The sequence below is a fragment of the Podarcis pityusensis genome, assembly GCF_964106645.2.
Source record: "Podarcis pityusensis genome assembly, chromosome: 10".
NCBI classification, from domain to species: Eukaryota; Metazoa; Chordata; class Lepidosauria; order Squamata; family Lacertidae; genus Podarcis; species Podarcis pityusensis.
The window spans coordinates 31259306-31286458 of record NC_138035.1 but is presented as its reverse complement, the minus strand read 5'-3'; the positions used below and the strand labels follow the sequence as shown (position 1 = coordinate 31286458).

Sequence of the window (27153 nt, the reverse complement as noted above, 5' to 3'; positions counted from 1 at the left end):
GAATGTTCCTAAACTGACCGGGGGTGGGGGCGGGGGAGAGAATGGTGGAAACATTCCCATTGCTCCCACCATCTGACCCTATTGCAACCTGCAAGACTCCTGCAGCATCATGGCTTGTGATAATAGACTAGGACCCCCTTTGAAGCAATTCGTGCTGCTTACCTGTGGGACTCTGCAGCAGGAGATCACTGAGTGGAGAATCTAGTGGCAAGCACACGGATGTAACAGACCGTTCAACAATTGCTAGCCATCTTTTCTGTTTCCCTCTCTGGCGGGCATGCTGAAAGATTCAGGGTATTCACTAGCAGTGGCTAACATGTGACCCTCCAGATGTTGTTGGACTACAGCCTCCATCAGGGTGAACCAGCATGGCCAATGATTAGGTGCCCTGAACTCCTGGCCCACCTGACAGCAAGTCAGTAGGCCAAGTTCAAAGTTCAGAGTCCGAGGGCCAATCTACACAAGCAAAGTCCAAAGGTCGGGGAACACATTCCAGGGTCAATCCAAGTAGTCAAGTCTGAGGTTCAGCAGTCAGGATACAGTCCAGAGTCAAACCCAAAGCACAGTCCCATAGAGTTCCAGGAGCATCCAAGTCAAGGCCCACCAACATGGGCAGTTGAGCAGACACAGCCCCTCGGCTCTGCTTCCTTTTTGCACTTTGCATGCTGATTGCAGCACCTGGGCTTGACGAGGTATGTGACCCTCACCTGTTCTGAGCCTACTCCAGCTGAGGAATCACACACCTCTTCCCAGAGCTAGCAAGTCCCACCTGGTTGCTGGGTTGTGGGCCCTTGCCTGCCTCAGCCTCCTACAGCACACCCTGCTGTTCCCTACACTCTGCTCTGGTTCCTGTGCACTGACCCCCATCTCCTCGCTATCCTCCGTCACTCTGTGAGTACGTCCTTCCCCATCCCTTGCTTGCCCTGGTGTGTCCCAGTACCAGCTGCACCTGTCGCAAGGGATCCTCTTCTTCTTATTCCTCTTCCTCTTCCCCATTGCCCTGTCAGTTCATGACATCAGGTCAATAGTGGGAGCTGTAGTCCAGCAACATCTGGAGGTCTGTAGGTGTTGTGAGTCCTGAAGAGACATCAAGGAGTGGCTGTTCCGATCGGGACAGGGGGAGTCAGAGGAGCCACTTGTTGATGACCCTGGGAATGGGCTGTTTCAGGACCTTGAGAGGGGGAAGGAGTTACAGGTAAGGAGTCGGATCCCAGGGAGAGTCTCAGCAGCACAGCCTCCCAGTGCTCCACTTCACCCTCTCCTACATCATCCAGGCATGCTGCACCCACTGCACCCTCAGCTTCTGTGCCCATTTGGCCTCCCATCCTGGCACCACATCCAGCAGCACAGAAGCCCATTCCCATCCCAACCTCTCAGGAGCAGTCAGGTGCTCAGTCTGGTTTGGAGCAGCAGCTGTCACCTCCTCCATCACCTAGGTCACAGAGAAACCAGTGCAAGTAAAAACAGACAACTCAGGTCCAGCCCATCAAAAGTTCATAGAATCATAGAACTGTACAGCTGGAAGAAATCCCAAGGGCCATCTAGTCCAACCCTCTGCAACACAGGAATCACACCTAAAGAATCCCTGGAATCCAACCTCTGTTTAAAAATCTCCAATGAAGAAGAGTCGACTACCTTCCATGTCCATTCCATTGTTGAACAGCTCTTGCCATCGGAAAGTTCTTCCTAATGTTTAGTTGGAATCTCCTTAATTTTAATTTACAAGCTTACTCCATCTTCCATGTGACAGCCCTTCAGATATCATATCACCTCTCAGTCTCCAGGCTAATCATTTCCAACTCCCTCAACCATTTCTCATCAGGCCCTGTCGTTTGCCCATTTCCCGCGCTGAAGTTATGCCCACCCCATTCCCATATAGCGGGACTCAAGAGGGTGTGTTGCTTCTTGGATCAGCATCTTAGCTTGCTTAGCCATGTGCAGCACCTGCTGTGCCTTTGACCTGTACGTTGCCCAGGCATTGCACTCATCTGAACATTAAAAATCTTGGCAGAAACTGTACTCAGAGTTCAATGTCTTCATCCAGTTAGAGCCAGCACAACAGGTTAGCCACCACAGATATAAACTGGCTATATTTAAAGATCTCATACCAACATTCAGTTTCATAGAACAGCTAGTAGGAATGAAATGATGGGCTTCCTCCTGAAGAATCCACTGCTAGTTCTTGATGGCTATAGCCAACAGAAAAAGATCAGTCAAAGGACTGTCCTGCAACGGCACTGGGAGTAACCCTCGGCTTCCTAGCAAGTATTGATTTGGGCTGGGCCTCCTGTACTTTATTTCATTTTATTTCAAAGTACTGGGGATTTCAAGGAGTTGTTCTGCAGAGATTCTGTGAAAAGATGCACCAGGCCCACCTCTTCCAATTCCCCACCCTCAAACCCCTGTTGCCATGGCAACGTTACTGACGATTTCAAGCCATAAACCAAAATTTGCATTTTAATGGGACACAATTAGAATGTTGAGACAAATGCTTCCTCCTCTCTAAGAGGTAATAAACACACATGCACGCCCCGTGGCACGTAACACAATGGTGCTGTGCAACATAGTACAGACAGAGGGAGGGAGAAAGAGAGAGAATTTGGAAGAAAAGTTATACTATAGGAAGGGTCTGTGTGGGCTTACAACAGAATTTCAAGCAAAAGGCGCAGCCTTTGCTACTTGTCCCAGCTTGGTCTCTGTGTGCAGCTCCATCAGTAAGCAAGGGAAGCATTGGTTCTGGCAGGGCGTGTCCAATATCCATGGGGAATGGATGCACTAAATCAGTGAGTTCCAAACTGTGCGCCAGAGAACCACTGGGTTTGGGGTGTTTTTTTAGGGGTTTCTTGCTGCCAAGAACAGTACAGTGGTACCTCGGGTTACATATGCTTCAGGTTACAGACTCCGCTAACCCAGAAATAGTGCCTCAGGTTAAGAACTTTGCTTCAGGATGAGAACAGAAATCGTGCTCTGGCGGCGCGGCAGCAGCAGGAGACCCCATTAGCTAAAGTGGTGCTTCAGGTTAAGAACAGTTTCAGGTTAAGAACAGACCTCCGGAATGAATTAAGTACTTAACCCGAGGTACCACTGTAATAGCAGAAAAGCAGCCCTAAAAGACAGCTTGTACACGGGGCACATCCAGACAACTGGTTTACTGAGCATTCATCGTGATTCATTTGCAGGAAAATCAGACAATACTGGCTATTTAATGAGTGTTCATTCTGATCTGTTTGCGGGGAGATTGGATAATAAGAACACAAGAAGAGCACTGCTGGATCAGGCCACTGGCCCATCTAGTCCAGAATCCTGTTCTCACAGTGGCCAACCAGACATTGTGGGAAACCCCCAAGCAGAACCTGAGCACAAGAGCAATATCCGCCACCCACCACCCCCTGGTGGTTTCCAGCAACTAGTATTCAGAAGTGCTACTGCCTCTGACTGTGGGGGCAGAGTACAGCCATTGTGGCTGGTAGCCTTTTTTTAAGCCATCCAAGTTGGGGGCCAGCACTGTCTCCTGTGAGAGTGATTTCCATAGCTTCACAAAAGTGCTGTGTGAAGAAGTACTTCCTTTTATCTGTCCTGAATCTTCCAACAGACTAGATGGCATTAGGTCCAGCTCCTGAGGGCCTTCTGGAGGTTCCCTCACTGTGAGAAGTGAAGTTACAGGGAACCAGGCAGAGGGGATTCTTGGGAGTGGCTCCCTCCCTGTGGAATGCCCTCCCATCAGATGTCAAGGAGATAAACAACTATACAACTTTTAGAAGACATCTGAAGGCAGCCCTGTATTGAGAAGCCTTTAACGTTCGATGTTTTATTATGCTTTTATATACACTGTTAACCACCATCTGGGGCAATCCAGCCAGCTGGGTGGGGTATAAATAATAAAAGCATTATTATTTTTATTATTATTATGGTGATGTGTTATCCCACACTTTCCAATGCATTTTCCTATCACTTTCCTCATCAAAAAAAGCCTGAGCTTTTGGAGAAGTGGTTTGTTGTGCAAGACCTCCCAGTCAGCTATCATTCTGCAACCTTTGACTGAATCCCACTCAAAGGAAGCACTTAGTGATCTGTTTTCATAGTCCACGCTGAGCAACAGGGAAGCCCCACAGATCTGGCAGCCGTCCATGTGTGGACAGCACAAATAATCGTATCCTGGCAATTTTGAGTTGGTGAAGCTCACACATTTCCTAAAGAAATAAATAACCCATTGAGAACATTTAGCTCCATTGAAAGCCAGTGTGGTGCAGCGGTTAGAGTGTCGGACTAGGGCTTGGGAGACCGGGGTTCAAATCTCCACTGGGCCAGGAAGCCCACTGGGAGACCTTGGGCCAGTCGCTGCCCAACCTACCTCACAGGGTTGCTGTGAGGATAAAATGAGGAGGGGAGAACTTTAGAGGCCTCCCTGAAGAAAAATCTGAGATATAAATGCAATAAATAAACACATCCTATTATCTGTTGCAAATGAAGAGGGTTCCTCAGCAAGCAAATTCACGTAGGGCACCTTCCCTGGAATTGAACATCCTGAAAACCTCTGTGCTATAGCAATGCTTCAGAGCAACCAAGGGTGGGAAACAACATGTCCCATGGACCTCAACCAAGTGTACTCTGAAAGAAATATTCACAAAGGAGATGTGTGTTGGGCATCTCTGACAGTGGTGCCATTTGGGGCAGGAATATGGAGCAGATGTCAGGGGCTCCACCTGGCCAACTGAAAAGTGGGGTTCCCAAAGGCAGCAGGGATCTTAATACACATTGTAATCCAAAATGGGACCTCCTATAAAACCATTTGAAGTAAGTGAAGTAACACAGATTATGATCTAAATGGGGAGTGCACCCATTAGACCATCAAGTCCCGAGTCTAAAATTACTGCACGGCACTACTGATCTCTGGTAATTAAGTATAAACTTCCAGAGAATTCTCCTGTCTCCCCTCCCCTTCCTAGGCATTATCTAATATCTAATTCACAGCAAATGGGTAATTATTTCCCCTTCAGTTTCTTAGATCAGAGAGACATGTTGTTGAATAACTGTCACACATTTTCAGCAGATGGGCAGATATTTAGAAAGGGCAAAAGAGGTAACATTTAAAAAAAAAAAAAAAACTTCTAAGACATCTTCATTTGATCCTGCATCTATTCCACCACCGCCACCCCTCAAATCCATTCTGTATTAAAAAAGATATTTTTTTTTTGAAAGGCAGAAAATGACTTTCTCCTGCCCTCGGTGCAAACCAAATTCAAAGCAGGCAGCTGCTAAGAGTGAATAGGAAGAGAGAGGGTGTGGATGGAGAGAGAAATAAATTAAAAATAAAAGGGGGAGAAAAGCAAACAAGTGAATCATAAAAGCTGCAAACCGCCTGGAAATTCCATTTGGCTTTTCAATTTGAAAGTGACATGACGCCTGAGCAGGAAACCAGAAGGGGGGAGAGGGAGAAAGAGTCCAAGAAGGAGGGGGGAGCTTCCGAGCTAAAGGGGGAATGGCCCAAAAAGTCATGTTGGTTGGAGCCCATCCAAGGCTTTGACTGGGCTAAAATGCAGCCCAGCATGAAACCCCCCATCTTGCGAGTAAGGGGTCCCAAGAAGCAAAAGAGAGGGGTGGTTCCTGAATGCAGGGGGTTGGCTGCACCTTGCTGGGAAGCCTGTGAAAAGCCCACATTAATAGGGAAGTGATAATGAACTGCTTAACCGTTCCCTTGAGAGGTAAGAACCAGAGGCTGGCAGTGTTTGAAAAGAAGCAGGCAGTGTTTAATGGGCACATGGAAACAGCAGATTAGGAGCCAGAGAAAGGGGGAGGGAAGGATTTAAAGGGGAAAGTACGTGGTAGCCCATTGTCAGATAATCTGGTAGCTTCTCTCACGGAACACAGCCATGCAGAATAAGGGAGCAGTGACCCTAGTGCTATTCAGTACTTTTTTTCTGGGGGGACGCATGTGCATACGCATACCCCTAAATATTTTGGGAATCTTTGTACTTTTGTCCATTTACTGTGTTTATTTTTCCCGATTTGAACTATAAAATGGTGGTTTTCTTGAGTCAAAATGAGAGTACCCATAAAGGTGTTTTATTTTTGTTTTTAGAAAAAAACACTGGTGCTATTAAATTAAATGTGCAGGTAAATGGCCAGTTTCCAAGAAAATCCAGCATGGTCACATTGGACTTTGGAAGAAGAAACTTCATTAATAAATCAATATTATATAATGAAAAAGGAAACTTCCCCACCCCCAAAAATAAGGGTTTTTTGTTAAAAAGGAAGTTGAGAGCCCAAGTCAGGAGGGTCAAATCACTCCAAATGCATGGGAGTTGTTTAAAAGCAGAATATTTGAAACTGAGTAGTATATAACTCAGATCAGGAAAGGCATCAGCAGGGCCAAGAGATTGCCAGCGTGGTTAACTAGTGGAGTCAAAGAAGCTACTACCAGCAAGAAGGTGTACTTCAAAACATGAGTCCCGTCCAAATGAGGAGAATGAAAAGGGATACAAATATTGGCAAAAGAAATGCAAGTGGGCAATAAGGGATGCTAAAAAAGGATTTGAGGAGCATATTGCTAAAAACAACATTATTTAAATACATTAGTAACAGGAGACAAGCAGTGCTAGTGCAGACCTCTGAGGGGGACAGGACTGTCTTCTGAGGGACATATTTTTAAACAGAATAGTTTTGGTTATATCTTAAATTTATTTTATTTTTATATTTTGAAGTATTTTATCATTTTTGAAGTAATTCATACATTAGAATTGTAGGTTATGTGTATATCACTTAATTTTAAATCTTATCTTCACATCTTAATCTTATTTAGAAAATGTATTCATTTTTCTAGTGAGCTATAACTGATATATAAAAAAAAGACCATAAGTAGCTCAGTACCACAAACGAAAAGGAGAAAAAGCTAAGGAGCAAGCAAAGCGAAGAGAAGTTTCTCCTGAAATACCGTTGTACAAAGAAAGCAATCGGAGAACAAGAATATGACTATGACTATACTCTTGTTGAAACCAGCACTAAGGGAGCGGAATGTGGTGCTTCTACTACAAATGATATAAACTCCAAGACAGAGGTTTCACAAATTGGAGATATTTTTGGAAAACACACAGCGGAAAAATAGGATGTCAAGAACAGTGAGAGTGCTGCAAAGTCTGCAAGGAGATGGTCTTGTGCCTAACTTCAATTACAGTGATCCTGCTAATTGGCCTAAATATTGCCATGATAATTTGAGACAACTTATATATGACATGCAGGTTGTATCACATGATTTTCCCAAAGAGAAAAAACTGAAGATTTTCTCCTATATACTGCAAGAGGAGAGCAAACGATGAAGATGTGTGCCATCCATGGTTGATATATTCAATCTCAAAAGTTGTGATTTTTTGTTTTTGCTGCCACAAATCAAACTCTTCATACTACAACAAAAACGCCTGGATAAAGTGCCTAATGTTTCTGTTGCTCTAAGGATCCTTCTGATACTTCCTGTATCAGTGGCAAGTGGTGAATGTGGTTTCTCAAAGCTCAAACTTATAAAAAAAACTTTCATAAACTGAACCATGTTGCAGAAGAGACTAGCTGGCTCAGGAACTATACAGTGGTACCTCGGGTTAAGAACTTAATTCGTTCTGGAGGTCCGTTCTTAACCTGAAACTGTTCTTAACCTGAGGTACCACTTTAGCTAATGGGGCCTCCCACCGCCGCTGCACGATTTCTGTTCTCATCCTGAAGCAAAGTTCTTAACCCGAGGTACTATTTCTGGGTTAGCAGAGTCTGTAACCTGAAGTGTCTGTAACCTGAGGTACCACTGTATTAATTGAACATGCCCAAGTATCAGCACTTGACCTGAAGGTACTGATGACAAAAATTTACATAGAAAAAGAGATGCAAAGTGAGATTTTGATGTGCCCGAAACTGAAACTTTTAAATTTCAACATCACAATTCACAAGATTATTCAAAATAATTTATGTATTAAAACATCTTCTGCATTTGAGAAAGGTAATCAAAGATTGTTGCATCCAGTTGGTTAGAGCGTGATGCTGATAATGCCAAGGTTGCAGGTTCGATCCCTGGAAGCTGCATTGCAGGGGTTAGAGTAGACAACCCTCAGAGTCTCTTCCAACTCCTATGATTCTATGATGCTATTACTTATTTGTGCGATTTTAAATGAATTTAACAGTTTCTGTTTTTGTGCTTTTCATTTTTTCAACAAGACATCTGTTTTTGAAAATCGAAGTTAGCAAATTTTTGGGCGAGGGGGTGGGGCGTAGTTAGCCTTGCATAGGCTGCAAAATAGCCTGGCACTGGCACTGAAGACAGGCTGGTTTCTATGGGGAAATTCTGCAGGTACATAATTCTTCATGCTTGTATTTATGGCCTGTACTAAGCTGAAGGCCTAGGTTTCAGCAGAAGGCAGGGATCTGGGGGCAAACGCCGTAAGGGTGCACACTGCCTAATGAAAGCTCTTTCAGCATAGAGTGCGGCAAAAAAACATTAATCAGCAGATTAGGGTTTGCATGCAGAGGAGCATCTGCTGATGGGATGAGAAAGGGTGGGGGGTGGAAATCACTTAACCATGGATGACATTAGCAAGAACATGATCAGGAAGGGAAGGCCTGAAAAGAACCACCTATGAGGAAGTGGAGCAAGGACTCAGCTAGACTGCTGCAAATATAACATTTAAAGTGCATTTTAATTGCGTTATACAACTGTGACCCTAGATGACGAAGGTGGGCTTATGGCAAATTCAACATATTTTTCAAAACTTATATAAAAAATGCTGTGAAAAATGCTTTTTAAAAAAATGTCTAGATTCCACCAAATGTATTACTAACAGGTGGGGTAGAAGAGCCTTAAGATATTACTTAAGTCCTAAATACAGTCATAGTCACAGGACATATATTAAACAGGATCCATACATTGTTCTTCTGAACTTGGTATATTAGTTTGCTGATGTCAGTATGGCAGGTTAGCACAGGAATGAACTTGCATATCTGCATACTGGCTTTGCTGGAAATGGCACAAAAGCAAGCAGAGGGACACCCCTAAGTCAGAAATAGCAAAATTAGCTCCACCTGTGTTGACTAAGACTGGAGTGGGGTTTAGGAACTGAGATTTTACTGCATGTGTTTTCTGACAGGTGTATGGAAAAGCACATGAACTTGACCTTTGAAGAGTTTGTAAGTAAACCAATTTGTAACTTACCAAATGTGTGGCCTTTTTCTATGCTAGGGGAAGAGGGGAACTTTGGAAGGAAGTTAGAAGGGCATGTTTTAAAGGTCTAACAACTTATATTTCCATGCTCTGCTGCATATTAAGTGATTTTAAATCTCTGCTGGAGTTCTCCCACCGTTGGCTACTTACCCCAAACCTTGATCTTGGCATCCAGGAATTCTCCTTTCCATATACCTTTTCCCCCTGCCAACCAACATAGGGAACCTGTGGCTCTCAGATGCTGCTGGACTACAATTCCCACCAAACAAAGACAGAACCCAAATACCTGAATATGGAACCAAGTGGGAACTAAGAGGTACTCGATTTTAGGAAAGAAGCTTCCAGTTTCCAGTTGGGAGTTCAACAACATCCGGAGGGCCACAGGCTCCACACACACACACACACACACACACACACACAAAATAATAATATTAAGATTAGATCCGACTTCTACCTCTGCATATGGAATTTGAGCTCTCTCTCTCAGGGGGCAACAAGGAACGGCTTGCATTTGTATGCTGAACAGATCCACAATCTCAACAGATGGGTGATTTGCTTCCATCTGGATCTGCACCATCCCCATCTCCCCCCTTCTGCCTATATAAATTATTCCAAGAAGCTTTTCAGCTGTGGTTCTACTAGTAGCAGCTTGTTGCTGTCAGTGTCTCCCCACCACGCTCCAGCTTCTTGCTAAGTAGCAGCACTGCTCTGGCCCTCCCATCCATACTCCTGGATTAGTGGTGCCTGAGTATACAAAGTAAAGACTTCACTTATATTCTCATATTTTAGCTGTGGTGTTGCAGCTCTCAGACATGGGGTCCTCGTAGGCATATTCACCCATACAATCAGCAGTGGCTACATAGCCACCTAGTGTGGAGATTTCATCTCCATTTGTTTGCACAAATGATGGGGGAGATTAGATGATGTTGGCTATTTATTGAGCATCCATTCTGATTTGCTTGTGGGGAGCTTATACGATGTTACTCAACTGTTATAGCCCACACATCCCAATGCATTTGACCATCGCTTTTCTTATTGTAAAAAAAGTCTGATTTTGAGGGAGGGAGGGAGAAGTGGTATGTTACACAATGACACCACACAACTTTTGATTGTGCAACCTGAATTTGTCGGTTTGTGACTGAATCCCACCCAGAAACAGAAAATGATGCTTATCGTGCTCCAGAACCTGGAATGAGATAGAAAGTAAGGCTAGTGCAGGAGGCCACAGGGACAGATGTTTGGTTAGTATTACCCAACACTGGGACTCTGTCACCAGCGGCCAACAAGAAGAGCTATTTATTTGCAACCAGTTGCATATCTGACTGTCATGGCTCCCTGGGGAATTCCTTCATCATTTCCCATTCAAGGGAAAGCAGCATAAGGGTGGAAATCCTGTCTCACAAAATACCTTCTTTCTTCAAGGTTTTCTTCCTGCACTTCTGATTTATCAAGGAAGTACCCAGCAATAAGCATGAGAAACTCATCTGGAAGCATCCCTTCCCATTCATTCCATTTAGGGCAGTTGCAACAATCCTGCTTATGGTGGAATTCAGGGAAGATCGGGATAAGGGGACTTCTCAGTGGTGGCTCCAGATTGTGGAACATTATTGAAGGAAGCCACTAAAGTGGAGCCAATGGATTTTTAGGAAGAAATGCAAATCTGACTCGTGGCTGCATTGTACAAAGCTGCAATGTTCAAAAAGGCGGCATCTGCTAAAAATGCACAATTATTTTAAGGGTCAGAAAGTATGATGGTAGTTATTATTTATTAAATTTGTATACCACCCTATACCCACAGATTTCAAGGCAGTTCTCTTTATAATTTCTTTTCCCTATTCACAGTATCATTTCCTCATGTTGGTGCCACCATCACCCACATTGCCCATTCATTCCCAGCCACTGGAGAGCAACATTTAACACGGGGGGGAAATTGAAAATCTTGGGATAATATGGGCAAATCATTTGAAACTAGCAGAGCTTGCTCTGATGCTGTAATGTGGCATTGCAAAATATGGATTGTAAAAAACAAGAAAGTCCTTTGTGCTGTTATGGTAACTTAGCCCCACGGATGCCCAGTCCCCACTACACTTCCATCAGTAACAGAATCATGTAGGCCGTTTAGGGCCGTTTCCATAGCAGCACTGATTATTTAGAGGGGGAGAGCTTTAGGTAGCTGGAAGTTCCCTTTTGGTTAAGTGTTTGCGCTCCCAATTGGGCCTCCTCGGGAAAGAACCCCTTCCTCCATTCCACGCAGCTGACCCCATTTAACTCCTCTGCCCTCCTTCATTTGCCAGCATCAAATATTAATTGCATGGCCCTGTGATGGAGGGGAGGTTAATACACCTTGGCATTTTATCCAACACAGTCGTAGCCAGACCCTCCCCCCACCCACCCACCGCCCCCTTTGCCTGGCAAAGCAGAAATGATAGCCACAGTCCTGGAACGTGGAGAGAGCAGATGTCTTTGAGGACACCTTCCCCTTTTGGAATGGGTGGCAGTTGCAGAAGCTTATGCCTGAGAAAGCCCCATGTTAGAGTCCCCAGAGAAGGCTGAGTTGCCTTCCATCTGTCGGTTCTGCCTTCCTGTCTACTGTTCATACAGTCTGAGATGGGGCTCAGCCAAAGAGTGAAATATCAGTGTATTTTTGATGCAGCCGTTTGTATTATAGAAGCCCTTGATAGAGATCCCCTTTCCCCCCTATATAAGAAATGAGGAGAGAAATCTGCCTTTCCTGGGATGTCAGGAAACAGCAAGAGTGGGGAAGGTTGACTGATACCCAGCACTAATGGGAGTTGTAGTCTCCCATTGCCAGATAGGTTTCTCAGGCTAACTAGGATTTTTGATGGGGAATTTAACGGAGGCAATAGGGCTGGTGTGGATGACAGATAAGGAGAGACTATTCTAGACAATAGCATTGCACATGCCTACAGGCAAAAGCCCAAAGAGAAACTAATGTTTCACCAGACCTACTGGTCTGTGAATCAAGGTTTGGAAAATTGTAATCTTTACCACTTCCCCATCCCGCCCTTCATGTAGGAAGCCTCTGAGGCCAAGAGGCTGGGCTGCCGTATGATCACATATATCCAAGTGGCCTAGGAAATTTCCAGTCCCCTAGCAAAATTAAAACACAGAGCCCTTTGCACTTGGAGCTACATCAGGAGGGACAACGGACCTATAGAACAGATACCACAGAGTTCACTAAGTGGAGGTTGTACTTGCAGACTGCACATTCACAAAGGCTTGCCCACACAAGTTGTGCAAGTTTCCTGAGTTTTGCTGCCTTCGCTTTGGGTTTGAGTGAGGCAGGGAGAGATGCTGCCGAGCTGCCGACTGTGAGAGAAAAAGCAGTTCTGTAGGAGTGAGATATATATTGTCTGCCCCCACACAGCTGGACCCATAACTGGCATTTTTGTCCATTTAATTGGACAGCTGCCCTTCTGTGCTTGTGTGTGAGATGGAATACAAATGGGTGCATGGGCCTGTGTGCTTGATCCCTCTAATCGCACACTGTTTGTTTGCTAATAGAGACAGAGAGCGTCACGTTTACTGCTTGGCTCTCGTTTCAGCAATGCAGCAGGGCAGCCACAGGCAACATGGAGCACACTGCCAAGCATGAGCACAGCAACCTGGGAGACGCCATGCTCCTCCTTCACACACACCCCAACACACACACCCCAAATTGAAGCAGAAACCACAACAGAGAGGAATCAGGGCCTTCTTGAGTCCTGGAGCTGCTCACGTTCTCCTGATCCGGCTGACAACAGCACCTGCGCTTCCCCTCTGCGGTGCGGCACAATTTGTTTTCCTAGACTCCTGATCAGATGAGACATATCTGATTTTCCAGCATTACAAGGTTGCCCCACTTGTACGACTGCCAAAGTAAAGCTTTCTCGTGCTGCTGTGTGGATTCTGACAGAGCTAATGGCACTGCCCACTATTCGTTATTCATGGTTGTACAGGGCCTGAGGCCATACCTGGTGCCACTGTAAGCATCAGGTTAAGAGAGAACTATTTTGGATGCAGGGAAGGTAAAAGTTGTGCTTGAGGCCAGGAGAGCAAACCAGCGTCTGGGACTGCAGAGTGCGGTTGTGGGGATGCACAGCAGTTTGTGCACATCATGGCACACCTCCAGGTGAAATACCTCCCTCAAAGAAAGATCGGGTTCATATTTTGCATTGGTGAGAAAATTTGAATAATTTTCTTCTTTTTAAAAATACAAGTGCCCTGATTCCCCCCGCCTCTGGCTTTTAAAAAAAAAAAAATGGCTTGCTACCACTTGAAGGTGATGCAGGCATGTCCCTCAGACAGACTCCCCCTGGGAATGACACTACATCATGAGACAGCCAGCTTCAATCCCAGGAGCCCCCTGCCCCAGAAAGGCAGGCAGATCAGCAGAGCCACTGCTTCAAGTAGCGGCAAGACTGGTCATTTTAAAAGAGAGACAGAAATCCCTTCGCCGTCTTGTATATAAGGTAAGCCCAACATACTTCAAATCCCTCCATCCCCGAAAATCATGAAACAGCCCACCCATCAGGCAAAGGTGGGGTGGAATATTCAGCCCAGCACTAAAATGAACAGTTGTTTGAAATAAACACATGGTCCCTGCAAACATAATGGTTTTAAAAAAACAACAACACTTTTTTCCCTGTTCTTCATAGAGTCATAGAATCGTAGAGCTGGAAGGGACTCTGAGGATCATGAAGTCGAACCCCCTGAAATGCAGGAATATGCAGCTGTCCCATACGGGGATTGAACCTGCAACCTTGGCATTATCAGCACCAAAAAGAGTTCTCAGAATAGCTTTAAAATGTTCATAGACAGTCCCTGCCTTTGGTCTTACATACTAAAAGACACAACACAACAGAAAAAGGTATTGGGAAAGAGGGGGGGAGCAAGCTTAGGCACTATTTTTTTACTTTACAAGAATTCTTGCAATGGCCAACTGCGACTGAAGGAGTTCAAGGAAAGGAAGCCCCCCAAAGCTGTTGGTCTTTCAGCAGAGTAGATGGAGAGGTCTTGCAGTCCCATCTCTCTCCTTTGCCTGTGGCCTGGTGGAACCGGGGGTCGCACCCACACCATACATTTAAAGCACAAGGTTCTTCCAAAGAATCCTGGAGATCTTGTTATGGGTGCTGGGAATTATAGCTCTGCAAGTGCTCTGCAATTACTGTTCCCAAGAGTCTTTGGGGGAAGCAAATATGCTTATCTATGGTGTGGACGTGCTGCAATATTGAGTGCTGCTCTTCAGCATTCCAGCTAGCCAGCCATCCTCCTTTCAAGATTCACCATTCCAGTCCTCTCATATTGACTTCTGGTCTCCACTCCAGAAACTCACCACTCTGTAGCCACTAAGCATGATCAATCCCTATTGGGCTGTTTTTTGGGGGGGGGGCAGAAATGGGGTGGAATCATCCTTACAGGTTTCTCTCATTGTCTTCAGTACTTCTGCAAACCTCCCTCTTCTGTGTGTGGATCCTGCCAGCTTGGATATGAACCAACACTTGGAGAGCATGTTTGCTATGAGTGTACAGGCTTAATGAATGTGCAGAAGCAAATAAGGTAAAATAAAACATTATCAGTGAAGTCAGCCTTATTTCATTTATGAATGGGGTTCATTCATAGTTGAAATAGGAGAGTGAGAGGGACCATGTTAGCAGAGATGCCCATGTAGCAAGATGAAGAACACAATTGCATATGGTGGGATTTCAGACTCTACATCTCAACCAACAACCTGCTAGGCTCCCTACCTATACAAAGAAGAAGAAGAAGAATAAATGTGGCCTTCCTGAGGCACATGGCATCTCAACAATTTAGACAAGATTACACTTTTATGACATGGACATTTCAACAAAGACTTTCTGCATTTGAATATGGTTGGGGGTAGGGTTCTTTTGTAGTTTGTTTTTGTTTATAAAATATAAAAAGTGATAAAGTTCATTTTGCAAAACCCATTAAAAAAAAAAACATTACTGGAGGTGGAAGGGGAAAGTATTCCAAGAGCTCATTCAATTGATCATGCAGAAAAGCCCTTAGACGGCAGCTGAAATGGCAAAAAAAATGCGAGTGCATCATGTCAGACTGAGCCATATATCAAAAAGGGGAAGGAGTGCAATCTGCAAGCAACACCTAATGACTCTGCTAGGACTGACATAATGGTCATTACAGAAGGATCACTGCTTTGAAAAAGTCTGTGCAAGATGCCTTACAAACTGGGACAAAGGTTAGTTTGGAGGAACATGAGAGGCTCCCACTCAGTGTTCTGTGGCATTTACAGAAGCGTTATTGATCAAAAACACAGTTTGATAAAGTGCAAAGGAGAAGACAGCTTCTATACTTTGAGACTTGTGTGCAAGAATAAATTTCAGCAGGTGTACTTCTCACTCATGCGTAACAAGTTGCCCACTTTGAAATCCCCCCCACCCCCATGCAAGTTTTAAAAGATGCAAGGGGCAAGTCTTCAATTGAGCTTAGTTTATTTGTAATATTCGGTTGTGTTTTTCTTACTCTTATCCAGTTTTTAAGGTGATTTTATTGAACGTTGTTTGATTTTTTATTATTTTGTTAAAAATACATTGTTAGTGTGCTGTTAGAAGCTGAGATATGAAAGCTAGGAGCTGAATGGCACCTTAAACCTAGGCTATGGAGTGTCTAGGCGCACTTTTTTATAACCAGAATACAAAGCTGAAAATGAATGAACTGCAGCTAAAATCTTATGTTCATTTTTCACATGGTCTTGTCCTCCTCTGAAGACTGCAAAAAAAAAGCCATGCTTCTCTTGCCCGCCCCCCCTAATATTCTTATGAGAGTCCCTTCTCCAGCCTTCAGAGAGTGGCTGGAAGTGGGGAGGTAGAAAAGGGTCCTCCTTTTCTTTCAGCAGTGGCAGTTTTAATCTGAAATTTTAGGTGCAATACTGTGCCCAGAGCTCAGAAACTGCTTGCATTAATGAAATTCCCTGTCGCAAAATGCGCCTAGAACAATAGGAGTTTTGAACTCTTTGTTAGTGTATTTTTAAACCGCTTAAGAGATCTTTGTAATAGGGGAACATTAGTGACCAACCTTACAATGCTATTGCACGCATATATATATATATATATGTATGTAAAGGTAAAGGTACCCCTGCCCGTACGGGCCAGTCATGACCGACTCTAGGGTTGTGCGCTCATCTCACTTAAGAGGCCGGGAGCCGGCGCTGTCCGAAGACACCTCCGGGTCACGTGGCCAGCGTGACAAAGCTGCTCTGGTGAGCCAGCATCAGCGCAGCACACGGAAACGCTGTTTACCTTCCGACTATAAAGCGGTACCTATTTATCTACTTGCACTTAGGGGTGCTTTCAAACTGCTAGGTGGGCAGGAGCTGGGACCGAACGACAGGAGCTCACCCCGCCGCAGGGATTCGAACCGCCGACCATACGATCGGCAAGTCCTAGGCACTGAGGTTTTACCCACAGTGCCACCCGTGTCCCGCGTTAGTATAATAGCATAACACCCGCGTTAGTATAATAGCATAACCCATATGCAAAGGTATATAAATATACCTTTGCATATGTGTTATGCTATTATACTAACTGTATTCAGCATGGTTTATTGTATGAACATTTTTTCCTTTTTTATTATTTAAATGCATTTCGCATGTTGTTAAAAGAAATAGGTCACTGTGCTCATCAACAAGCCAGAGAAAGGTATTACCCCCAACAGACACTCTGGCACACGCACACACACACACACACATTGCGGGTCACAGCGATCCTTCAGCAGCCTCCTCCTTAGCCTTCCAAGAGGCTAACTGCAAAACATTCTGTCTGTCATGGAATGGCGACACCTTGTGATGAAAGGAAGCAATTGCAACAAGGACCAAAGTAATTCTGTGCATCCTCTGATGGGCCCTGCACCACCTGACATTAAGCACACTTCTGAAAAGGCCACTTTGCTGTCACTGGTGGGGAGAAGCAAACAAACAGAAAACTCCCTTCTCCTGGGCTGCAGAAGATGATGGAAAAGAGCAGGGAAGGAGGGACACTGCCCCCAGCCTGGAAGCTCCTCTAACCTCCCCGCCACATCCTTTGACATCATCCCCCTGTGAGCACTGCTGTTTGGGCCACAGTGTGTGTGTGAAATAAGTGCAAGCAAAAGAACTCAGCAGCTGGTTTTCCACCAATTGCCATTTACTCTGATTCAGCTTTAAAAGAGCAGGTTTTCACAAGAAAAGCTCGGGGGGGGGGGACCTGTGCTTGGACACAGAGCTTTTAAGCCCAGACAGTGCCTGGGAAGCACGAAGGAAAGGCAAGTGTGCACAAGCCCTTTGATGTGCGCTCTTTTACTGTTCTTATAGTGAACTGTGGAATTGCAGAGTTGGAAGGGACACCAAGAGTCATCTAGTCCAGCCCCCTGCAATGCAGGAATCTTTTGCCCAACATGAAGCTCAAACCCACGAGCCTGAAATTAAGAGTCTCAGGCTCTACCAACTGAGCTATCCCATAAATCATTGTTCTCATATTAAAACCAAAGTATATGGGGGGAGCAGTATATTTTATGCACCATAAACTTAACAGTGGGAGAATTTCATCGCAGCTGATAGGCTTCCAAAAATTCCCTTCCACTCCCCCTGCATTCTGTTCCTCCAGACAGTTTCTGGCTGCTGTGATGGCTTTCTAGGGCTGCATACACACTTTCCCTTTAAAGGACATTTGAAGTGCATTATTTATCTCAAGTAATTCTAGCCATCTAAAGTAATTCCAGCCACAATTCAAGTCCACTCGGGCTAAGGGGGCACTGCCCAACCAACCTTAGCCAGTCCCCCACCTGCCTACCTTCTCACAACCAGTCAATAGGGATGGCACACCATGACAGCTACCTCATCCCCTGTCCCAGGCTATTGATTCCATGGGCACAATGAATGTTGAAAACACCCTGTATTTTATCATTTATATTATGACTGGGATAGGGAATTTCTAGCCTGTGGGTCTCTTTTCTGGCCATGCCAGAACAGTTCTTACTGTCAGAAAGTTCTTCCTAATGTTTAGCCTGTCAAGGTTAATGGTGCTTCTAAGACCAATTTGAATTAATTAGTTCAGCTCCTGCCCTCCTGAGCAGCGGAAAACAAGCTTGCTCCATCTTCCATGCCCTTCAGATATTTGAAGTTGCCTACCCTGACACCCCTCAGTCTAAACATACCCAACTCCAACTCCCTCAATAGTTCCTCCTGCATGCAGGTTTTTGCAGCACCCACGCAATCTTGTTCTCATCAAAATGCCATCCCACATTTCTCTCCACCCCTCCCCATTTAATCTGAACTGGTTGTTCCTTTGGTTGTTGTTGTTGTTTTACTTATTAGTGGAAAAGGCAAATCTGGATTAAAGCAAGTGGGATATGGGATAGTATTTTGATAAGGATGTCATTGTGAGGAAACTGTGCAAAACTTGTATGCATGAGCAGCAACCGAGTCCAAAATAAACTGCTTAGTGGAAGCGCCCAGAGTTAAGATTCCCCCACTCCCATTTTAATCCATTAAAAATGTCCTCATTAGCAAGGTTTTAAAAACTAATTTGCATTTACCTTTTTAAAATACAAATTGAACTAATTAGTTCCTTCGTTCTTCTCACAGAGGTCCTACGTAGCCTGAATACAAAATGTGATTTACTGTTGAATCTGTACTGTTCCATTAGTTACAGTATTATACATTTCCACTGGAATAGCACTGCATTATGTGTCAACATCCAGCTCCATCGTTCTTCATATTTATCTGTATTTGCCAACCTGAGGCAATTTACTCGGCAGTCGCTTTACCTACAAAGAGATATGGATCACTGGCTGGCTGTTCTGCAGGCGTGTGGTGTAAACACTTTTGGCTTTTAACTGGTGACATCGCTTTGAAAAATGATGTTTTCCTCCCTTGCCTTTATGGCTGACTGAATGCAAGCAAATGGAAGGCAGTTCCTTGAATTTTGGTCTTGAATTCATTGAGCATGTAGTTATTTCTGACTATCAAAGTGGGGGAAGAACCCAAACCCTGACTGCTCTTATTTCCAATATTTGGTTCATCTCTCCCTTGTAAATTTTTTATCTCTCTTCCTCTTGGTTTATAAATAATGAATACCCCATCAAGACATACAGTAAGATGATAAACAGGCGAACAACCTGGATCTCTAATCCAGCTCTTAGAGGTCATTCTCGGGAGGTAATAGCAACTTTAAGGCTGTGTACAAACTCCTGTACAAACTTTGAGGCCTGTGCACAAACACAGTGTGCTCCTCCAGTGCGCTTCCACCACTGGTTTGGGAAGAAGTGTGCATACAACGTTAGCCACAATCCATATTGATCCTGTACCTATCATGTCACTTCGTAGGAAATGCTGCATTTTGATGCATTCCCTGGTGTTATGTGCTGAAGTTCTCACCCTGGGCCAGCAGGGGGATACTGTAGATAGTTATGCAAATGAAGGATTGAAAGTGACGTTCAGTGATTGGATAGTTTTAGAAAGTTGCAACAGTTACGTTGTTCTGGAGCTCTATATAAGCAGGCTGACTGAGCTCTTCAGTTCAGTTCTATTCTGGCCTCTGAATAAACAAGTGCTGTTGAAGAATCGCTGTGTCGTCTGATATGTTCGCCTACAACTTAACACCCCGCAAACCAGCTTCAATTGAAATTGAGAAAAAGAACAACGTCGCTGTGTTTTAAGCTGGTAATGTGTACACAGCCTTGGCCTCAGTCCTGTTCTCCTCTTTCAGTTCTGTGAACAAAACTGAATCCACAGTAAACTGCTGTGCAAAAGGCACTCTTCAATATCCTGTCTGTCCCGCATTTGCAAGGGATTGATCCTTCAGTGTGGCAGCACCAACTACTCTTTGGAAATCTCTGCCTATTATTATGAGACAAGCCCATTCACTATACTGCATTGTTTTTGGCATGTGCCATTTTTGTTTAGGCACACCTACCCAGACATACAGTTTTAAAACACAATTTTAGCATATAGTTTTATTATGTGACTGTTTTATACCTGCTGGTTTTGTTTATGTTTTGATAAATTTAATGCCAAGTTGTTTTTAATGTTTGATTTTACTGCATCTTTGACATTGTTTTAAGTAAACCAACTGCAGGGAGGGGAGTTGTCAATTAAGTTGTATATAAATTTGTCAGATTAAATGGCAATAAATTGGGCACAGAAGTTCAAAGGGAAAGGAATGGATATATTGAAGGAGAGTTCTCAAAGAGCTTCCAGAGCCTACTATGTGGAAGGAAAATAAAACAGAAATGCCAGCACTGTGTGTGTGCCCATACACATAGTGTGTGTGAAAGCACACTGGATACGGAGTGTGCCCAGCCCAGCCTATGTGCAGAACTTCGTCAGAGAGAACTGCACAGCACTTCTGGGATATTAAGGGGCCCTCCTGGAAACCCCCATAAAGCTCTGCAAATGTTTGCAGCTGCTTCCACCTATAGCCCCACTGCCTTTCAGCGCCACTTCACTGGCCGAAGACAAGCTCCCACTCATAAGTCTGCAAAATGTTATTTGCCCCTCATCTTTCAAGCCTTCCTCAAAACCCATTCTCACATTCCCCCCCCCCCCCGCCTTTTCTGCATCAGGTGCTTTACCATCCTTATCTCACTCATCCTAAAAAACAAACCTGTCTGCAGTCGGTCTCAGGAATTCTTTACTGTCTCAGAACCAAACAATAGGCAACAATTGTCACATAGGCTGGGCTGGGCACATATCCAGTGTGCTTTACGGTCTGCAAATAATAACATCCTCAAGGTCCCAGGCCTCAGAGAGGTTAGGCTGGCCTCAACTAGAGCCAGGGCCTTCTCGGCTGCGGCTCCAATCTGGTGGAATGCTCTGTCACAAGAGACTAGGGCCCTGCGGGACTTGACATCTTTCCGCAGGGCCTGCAAGACAGAGTTGTTCCGCCAGGCCTTTGATCAGGGCGCAGCCTGACTCCCTCCTCTGGCAACCTGCACAGAACTTTGCTTAATTGGTTGCCATCAATTTGATTTAATTAATTTTTATAATGAAATATTTTTAGATTGTGTGATTATTTGATTTTTTGATTATTTGATTGTTGTTAGCCGCCCTGAGCCCGGCTTCGGCTGGGGAGGGCGGGATATAAATAAAATTTATTATTATTATTATTATTATTATTATTTCACCGCTGGCATTTGAAACTGAGTATGTGTGACGTTAGCCACAGTCCCTTACCTATCCTGTAGTTTCTTGAGAAATGCTGCTGTCTGATGTGTTTTCCCGCAAACCAAATTCCATCTGATTTGAAAATGTAAACTACAGTTGAGCTGAGGCATCTGTTGAGCATGCACAGATGGCAGCAGCACATGTGCAGGTGACAGCTTCATTCAATAGGATTTGGGGGTGTTGCAGGCACAGGGAAACAAATCAGGTAATGTGCATCAGGTGAAGACATCCCCACCTCCTCTCCAGTGTGCGCAGCAACATAAAAATGTGACCTGAAAAGCAGTGGGGAGTTGACTTACTGCATTTTAAGCTGCTAATGAGCACTTAGGCATAGTTTCCTCTGACTTCTTTTCTTTTCTTTTTTAATAGCCAGCATGGCAAAGCAGGGGGCAGGGAAAAGAGGCAAGTTGAATAGGGAGCATGTCAAAAAATCAAGCATGCCGGGAAAAACACACCAAGTATGCCAGCAAAAGTGACCTATAGTTCAGCCCTTAGAAAGGCCATCCAGCACATGGAATTTGAATCAAGGTGTTCTGTACAAGGCTAACAGCTTTCTGGTCTAAACTGGACTTCCCTCCTTTCACCAAAATGCCAGTGCGAACATCGGCCTGGCAAGGAAAATAACTTGTTACTCTTCACTATTCCTTTGTCAATCTCTATCCTCTCTTTCAGTATTCATCTTTGCCATCTAAGGTAGACAGGCTTTAAATTAATTAATAAATTTGCTGCATTTATATCCCACATTTTTCATCAATTTCTATTCATCCATATATATATATTAATTTAAGGAATCAGAATTGGAAGGCTCTCAGTGAACTGGGTAATTCAACTCCCTGTGAAATATATCAGAACAAAAAAAAAGATGCCAGAAAGTTTTGTACTGTTCCTAAATCAGCTTAAAGGGCCTAATGGACAGATAGGCACTGTATACATTTTTGAAACAGACATCACACAGAGGTGGTCAAGACTCTCATGTTTAACAGCTCACCTGGCCGCCATTGGTGACAAGGAATCCTATGAAAGGCGACTGAGCAAGATGGCAGATCTGCCCTCTGCCAGCCCACTTGGTTTCTGACTTGGCTGCAGAGGAAGGGGTTTCCTCTCATCCGCAGCCAGCATGCAAGTTGTTAAATACAAACCTATTCATGATGATTTATTTAAAACACTGAGAACTGGGATAGCTCATTTGGTAGAGCACGAGACTCTTAATCTCAAGGTGGTGGGTTCAAGCTCCACATGGGCAAAAGGATTCCTGTATTGCAGAGGACTGGACTAGATGACCCTGGTGGTCCCTTCCAATTCTATGATTTTATTATTTATATCCCACCTTTCCATACAGTGGGGTAGAAGTGGGCTAGGTTTGGACATCTCATCATGTGATTGATTCACTATGTGCACAAATCATAATTTTTCCACGACAGGTGGCACTTTGAAAAGTCACTGCGAAAGCCTCTAAGATCAGTACTGGCACATCAGGAAGTCAGCTTACTCTGAAAAAATGTTATCTCCATCACATAAAGACATCCAATGGCAGTTTCATTGCACACCCAACTCCAAACATATCACACTTCAGTATAGCCCGTATCAATCCTTCTTTCAGGGTCAAGTGAATCAATCCTTATTGTACACTTCATTTAAGGGTAATAAATCTTGAATGGAGAGATTTAAGAGACTATAACGAAGCCTCAAACCATTTGCACAGAACAGAGGAGGAAGACTTTAAAGCGAAAAAGCAGAGAGGAGCCTTTCCAAGAGCTCAGCTACTGAAACTAATTTGAGCAGTGGTATTTTCTTAAACTGCTGATTCAGATAAAACAACACAACAGCTGAAAAGCACACTGCTCAGTATAAAATACATCCTCGCTAGTATTTAAAGGAATAATAAAATATCTAGCAAGATTAATTCAAAGCCTTTGGTCAATAAACCCTTTAAAGAACTGGCACAAAACGATATTGTCTGGCACGGGCAAGGCCGAGATAAATTTGATTCCTTGAGGAACAGAAAATGTAATGAGAAAATCTCTTAATAGTGCCAGCATTAGCATTACAAGGACAAGGGCTACCAAAGTCACCAATTTGTTGCAAGTGCTACGCTGTGCTGCACATGCCAAGTAGGCTGTGAGATCAGAATAGAAAAAGAGGAGCAGGAGCCGAAAGGAGGGGGTGTCAGCAATCCTTGTCCAAGAAATGCTGCCCAGTTGCAACTTGGATGCAATAAATTATCATTGATCCCTGCCTGGTAAGTTATTTCCAGCAAAGTTCTGTCGTGCTTTTCCAGGATTGATTTTTTTTTTTAAGTCTATGAAAAAGTGAAGATCTAGAGCTGCGCTGATACAGTAATAATACATGCCTGTTTCTCATTTATAGATTTTCAAAGGATATTTCATGTGGCCAAATATGCAAGAGAAGTAGCGCGCGCGCACACACACTTATATATACATACTATAAATCCCAGTCATGAACACACACACAAGAAATGAAGTGGGGGGAAATTGTGACTAGCTTCGTGAAAGAGGCTAGTGGTGAAGGCACTAGCACACCATTTTTAGTCATCTCCTTTCTAGACCAAATAACAGAAGACTCCCCACTTCTTTCCACTAAGGCAGAGGGTGAAGGAAAAAACCTCAGAAGCCTCTACCAGCAAAATTAGCCCCCCGTGAGGCTGCATAAAAATCATACATTTAGAGCAGGCCCATGGGCCAGATGCGGCCCAATCGCCTTCTAAATCCAGCCTGTGGATGGTCCGGGAATCAGCGTGGTTTTACATGAGCAGAATGTGTCCTTTTACCTAAAATGCATCTCTGGGTTATTTGTGGGGCCTGCCTGGTGTTTTTACATGAGTAGAATGTGTGCTTTTATTTAAAATGCATCTCTGGGTTATTTGTGGGGCATAGGAATTTGTTCATTTCCCCCCCAAAAACTATAGTTCGGCCCCCACAAGGTCTGAGGCACAGTGGACCGGTCCCCTGCTGAAAAAGTTTGCTGACCCCTGATTTAGAGCACATTCCCCCTCCCAATAATCCTGAGAACTGTACTTTGCCCCTCACAGAGCTACAATTCCCAGAACCCTCAACAAACTATAGTTCCCATGATTCTTGGAAAGGCAGAAACATGCTTTAAATGTATGGCGCATTTCCAGTTCAACCTGTTTCCATCCACATTCATTAGATTGCTCAGCAAACTGAATACAGTAATACAAATTCACATTCAGTAAAGGGAGGGCAGTGAGAGGAAGAGTTGGGAGACAATTAATCAACTGTAGACTGCTACAGCATGTGTTCCCTTCTCCCAGGCTTACCTCTGTGGGTTGTTCTGTGCAGGCATCCCCAGCTGATGGAGTGGAGTTTGGTATTTATGTCTGGAATCCCAAGTCCTGTTAGGGTTCTAAGCAAATAAATATTGGTAATGTTATCAAGCTACATGAGGAGAAACAGGAATGTGCCTCTCCCTGTACCCCAGTCCCCCATCCCACCCTTCTGCTGCATGCCAGAACCACCACCGCCCAGCTGACCTCAGCAAGCAGGGGAGCGTTCCACAAGGCTTTGACAATCATCTTCTCCGCCCCAGGGGTAGGGAAGATGAGTGGCAATGCCAATGCCATGCGCCAGAATGCTCTTGCACTTCCACCACCTGAGGCAGCTGCTTCCCTGTCTCATGGATGGGCTGGCGCTGTTCTCAGGTTCTCTGTACCCTGTAAGACTAAGTTGTTCTGTACAATGTGCTCCCTTTTTATGTAAAACGTTCTTCCTCCCTGTAAGCTTGCATACATTGTACCTTTAAAACACATTCAAAGCACTCAAAGAATTCTGAGCACCATCGTTTACACCTCACAGTTTGTTTCCCCCTTGTGCATGCAGTGCTCTCCTCCAACTACTGCAGTTCCACAGACTTTCCTCCCTAAATCCAGAGATTCTCTGTACTTTCAAAATCCAGTTAGGAGAATTACATTGATTGCATAGGAATCTCCAGGTGTAGGGAGGAGAAAGCGTGTGACAATGGTAGGTGGAAGACAATGCTGTATGGATGAGGGGGAATTAAAGGAGGCGCAAGGGGCTCATAATCCATACTAAGATGAGTTATGGATGGGGCCCAAATCTTCAGTAGAAGATTGGGCCCTAAAACCCATTTGCTTAATCACAGATCTCTGAAAAACCATACAGCAGAAGCTGACAGACACCACTTTTGCAGGGCCTACTTTGCTTTTTTTTTTTTTTTTTTTTTTACTAAAATGCTAACTACAAGCCAAGGCCTGGGGTAAAATAATGACTTGAGTTGGCAGGTGGTGGTGGTGGAATACTTTTAGAATTAAAGAACAGAGAGCGCCTTCCCATGCTGAAGCTAGTAATTTGTTTTAATTATCAGAAATGAGTTCACAGTTCTGTCACACCTACACGACATTCCTAGTTTTCCCTCAAGTCTCTTTAGCTCAGCAGCATAGTTTAGAAAGGGATAAGGGAGAGCCTTTTGTTGTTGCAATTGTTAAACAGCTGGGAGTTGTTGATTGGGCCAACAAGTTGTTCATTGGGCCAACAAGCTCCCTCACTCACTCCATGTCACGCTTAAGTTCTAGGCAACACAACGACAATGTACAATAAACAATCTTTTATAGAATTCCTTCAAACCATAACAAGTCCAAACTGAAAACTTTAGTCTAAAGATTTCATTTTGGGCTTGTTATGGTTTGAAGGAATTCTATAAAAGATTGTTTATTGCATATGTACATAGTCATCGTGTTGCCTAGACATTGCTGATGTTCTCTTTGCAACACAGGGGTTTGTTTGGTTACTTACGCTTAAGTTCTAGGCAAACATATAATGCCTACATATAACTAAGTTAACATTATGAAGAAAATCTAAATTTCGTCAGTGTTGACTAGGAATGTGAAATTCTTTCATTTTCTATCGTAGAGCAGGAAAATAGGATCCAGTAGGAGGGGTTAAGTTTTGATAGGTTGAGTAAGTTTACAAGTGAGCACTGCCTTAGCTCATCCCTCAAATATCTAGGAAACTGTAGGCTTGCCATACTTTAGGAAAATTATTGAAATGTCAGGGGAAATGCAGATATATGGGAACTTGATGGAAAAAACAGTGAAAACAGCTCAAAAAGCTTTAAATCAATTTGGGTTTGTTCCCAAAAAGCTCAACAATATTGGCGGTTTCCTTTTAAAAGCTCAACAATTTTGGGGTCTTCCCAAAAACGCTCAACAACTTTGCGGGTGTCAGGAATTTTTGTTTTTAATATGGCAATCCTGAAACTGAGTAGACAAAACAGTTTTATTTTAGAAGCTCCGATTTTTAGTTTTACATATTGTAAATCTCATGACATTTACTTGGTTTTGTAAAGTGGTTTTCTTTTCTTTTTTACTGTTGTTACCTGTCTGGAGCACTCTAAAATTAGACGGGGCAGAAGTTGCTATATAAATAAAAATAAGAAGGATAAACAGCCAACTTCAGCCCCTGGAGGCTCACAAGATGTCGCCCTAGAAATGGGGAATACTTCAGCCACTCAGGGTTCAATACTTTACTGACATATCTGGGAGTAAGCCCACTGAACTCAATAGGACTTAGTTCCGAGCAGACACGTAAAGGACTGCACGGCCACCCTCAGCGTTCCCGCCTAAAAACTAAACTGGCCATTCCTTCCCTCACCCGCTTTCTAAGTACAGTATTGTACTGTATTTCATTGCCCTGCGCAACCGCCAGCAAAACCTAAGCAGGTGCGGCATAGAACTACCGGAAGTGTGGCAGAAACCAGCCCGGCACACCAGGAAGTGTGGCGG

At 44.1% G+C, this 27153-nt stretch overlaps 1 protein-coding gene across 2 annotated transcripts in view; it reads right to left on the bottom strand.

Annotated features, from left to right (window-relative positions):
• Positions 1-27133, bottom strand: part of CACNA1I (calcium voltage-gated channel subunit alpha1 I) — a 376571-nt gene extending 349438 nt beyond the window's left edge. The window contains exons 1-2 of one of the 2 annotated variants that reach the window (XM_080971347.1): positions 26748-27133; positions 24673-24758 (exon numbers count right to left, since the gene is read on the bottom strand). The gene's annotated coding sequence lies outside the window, so the exon portion shown is untranslated. The remainder of the gene's footprint in view (positions 1-24672; positions 24759-26747) is intronic. The other variant, XM_080971348.1, reaches the window with a different exon arrangement.
• Between the last annotated feature and the right edge of the window lie 20 nt (positions 27134-27153).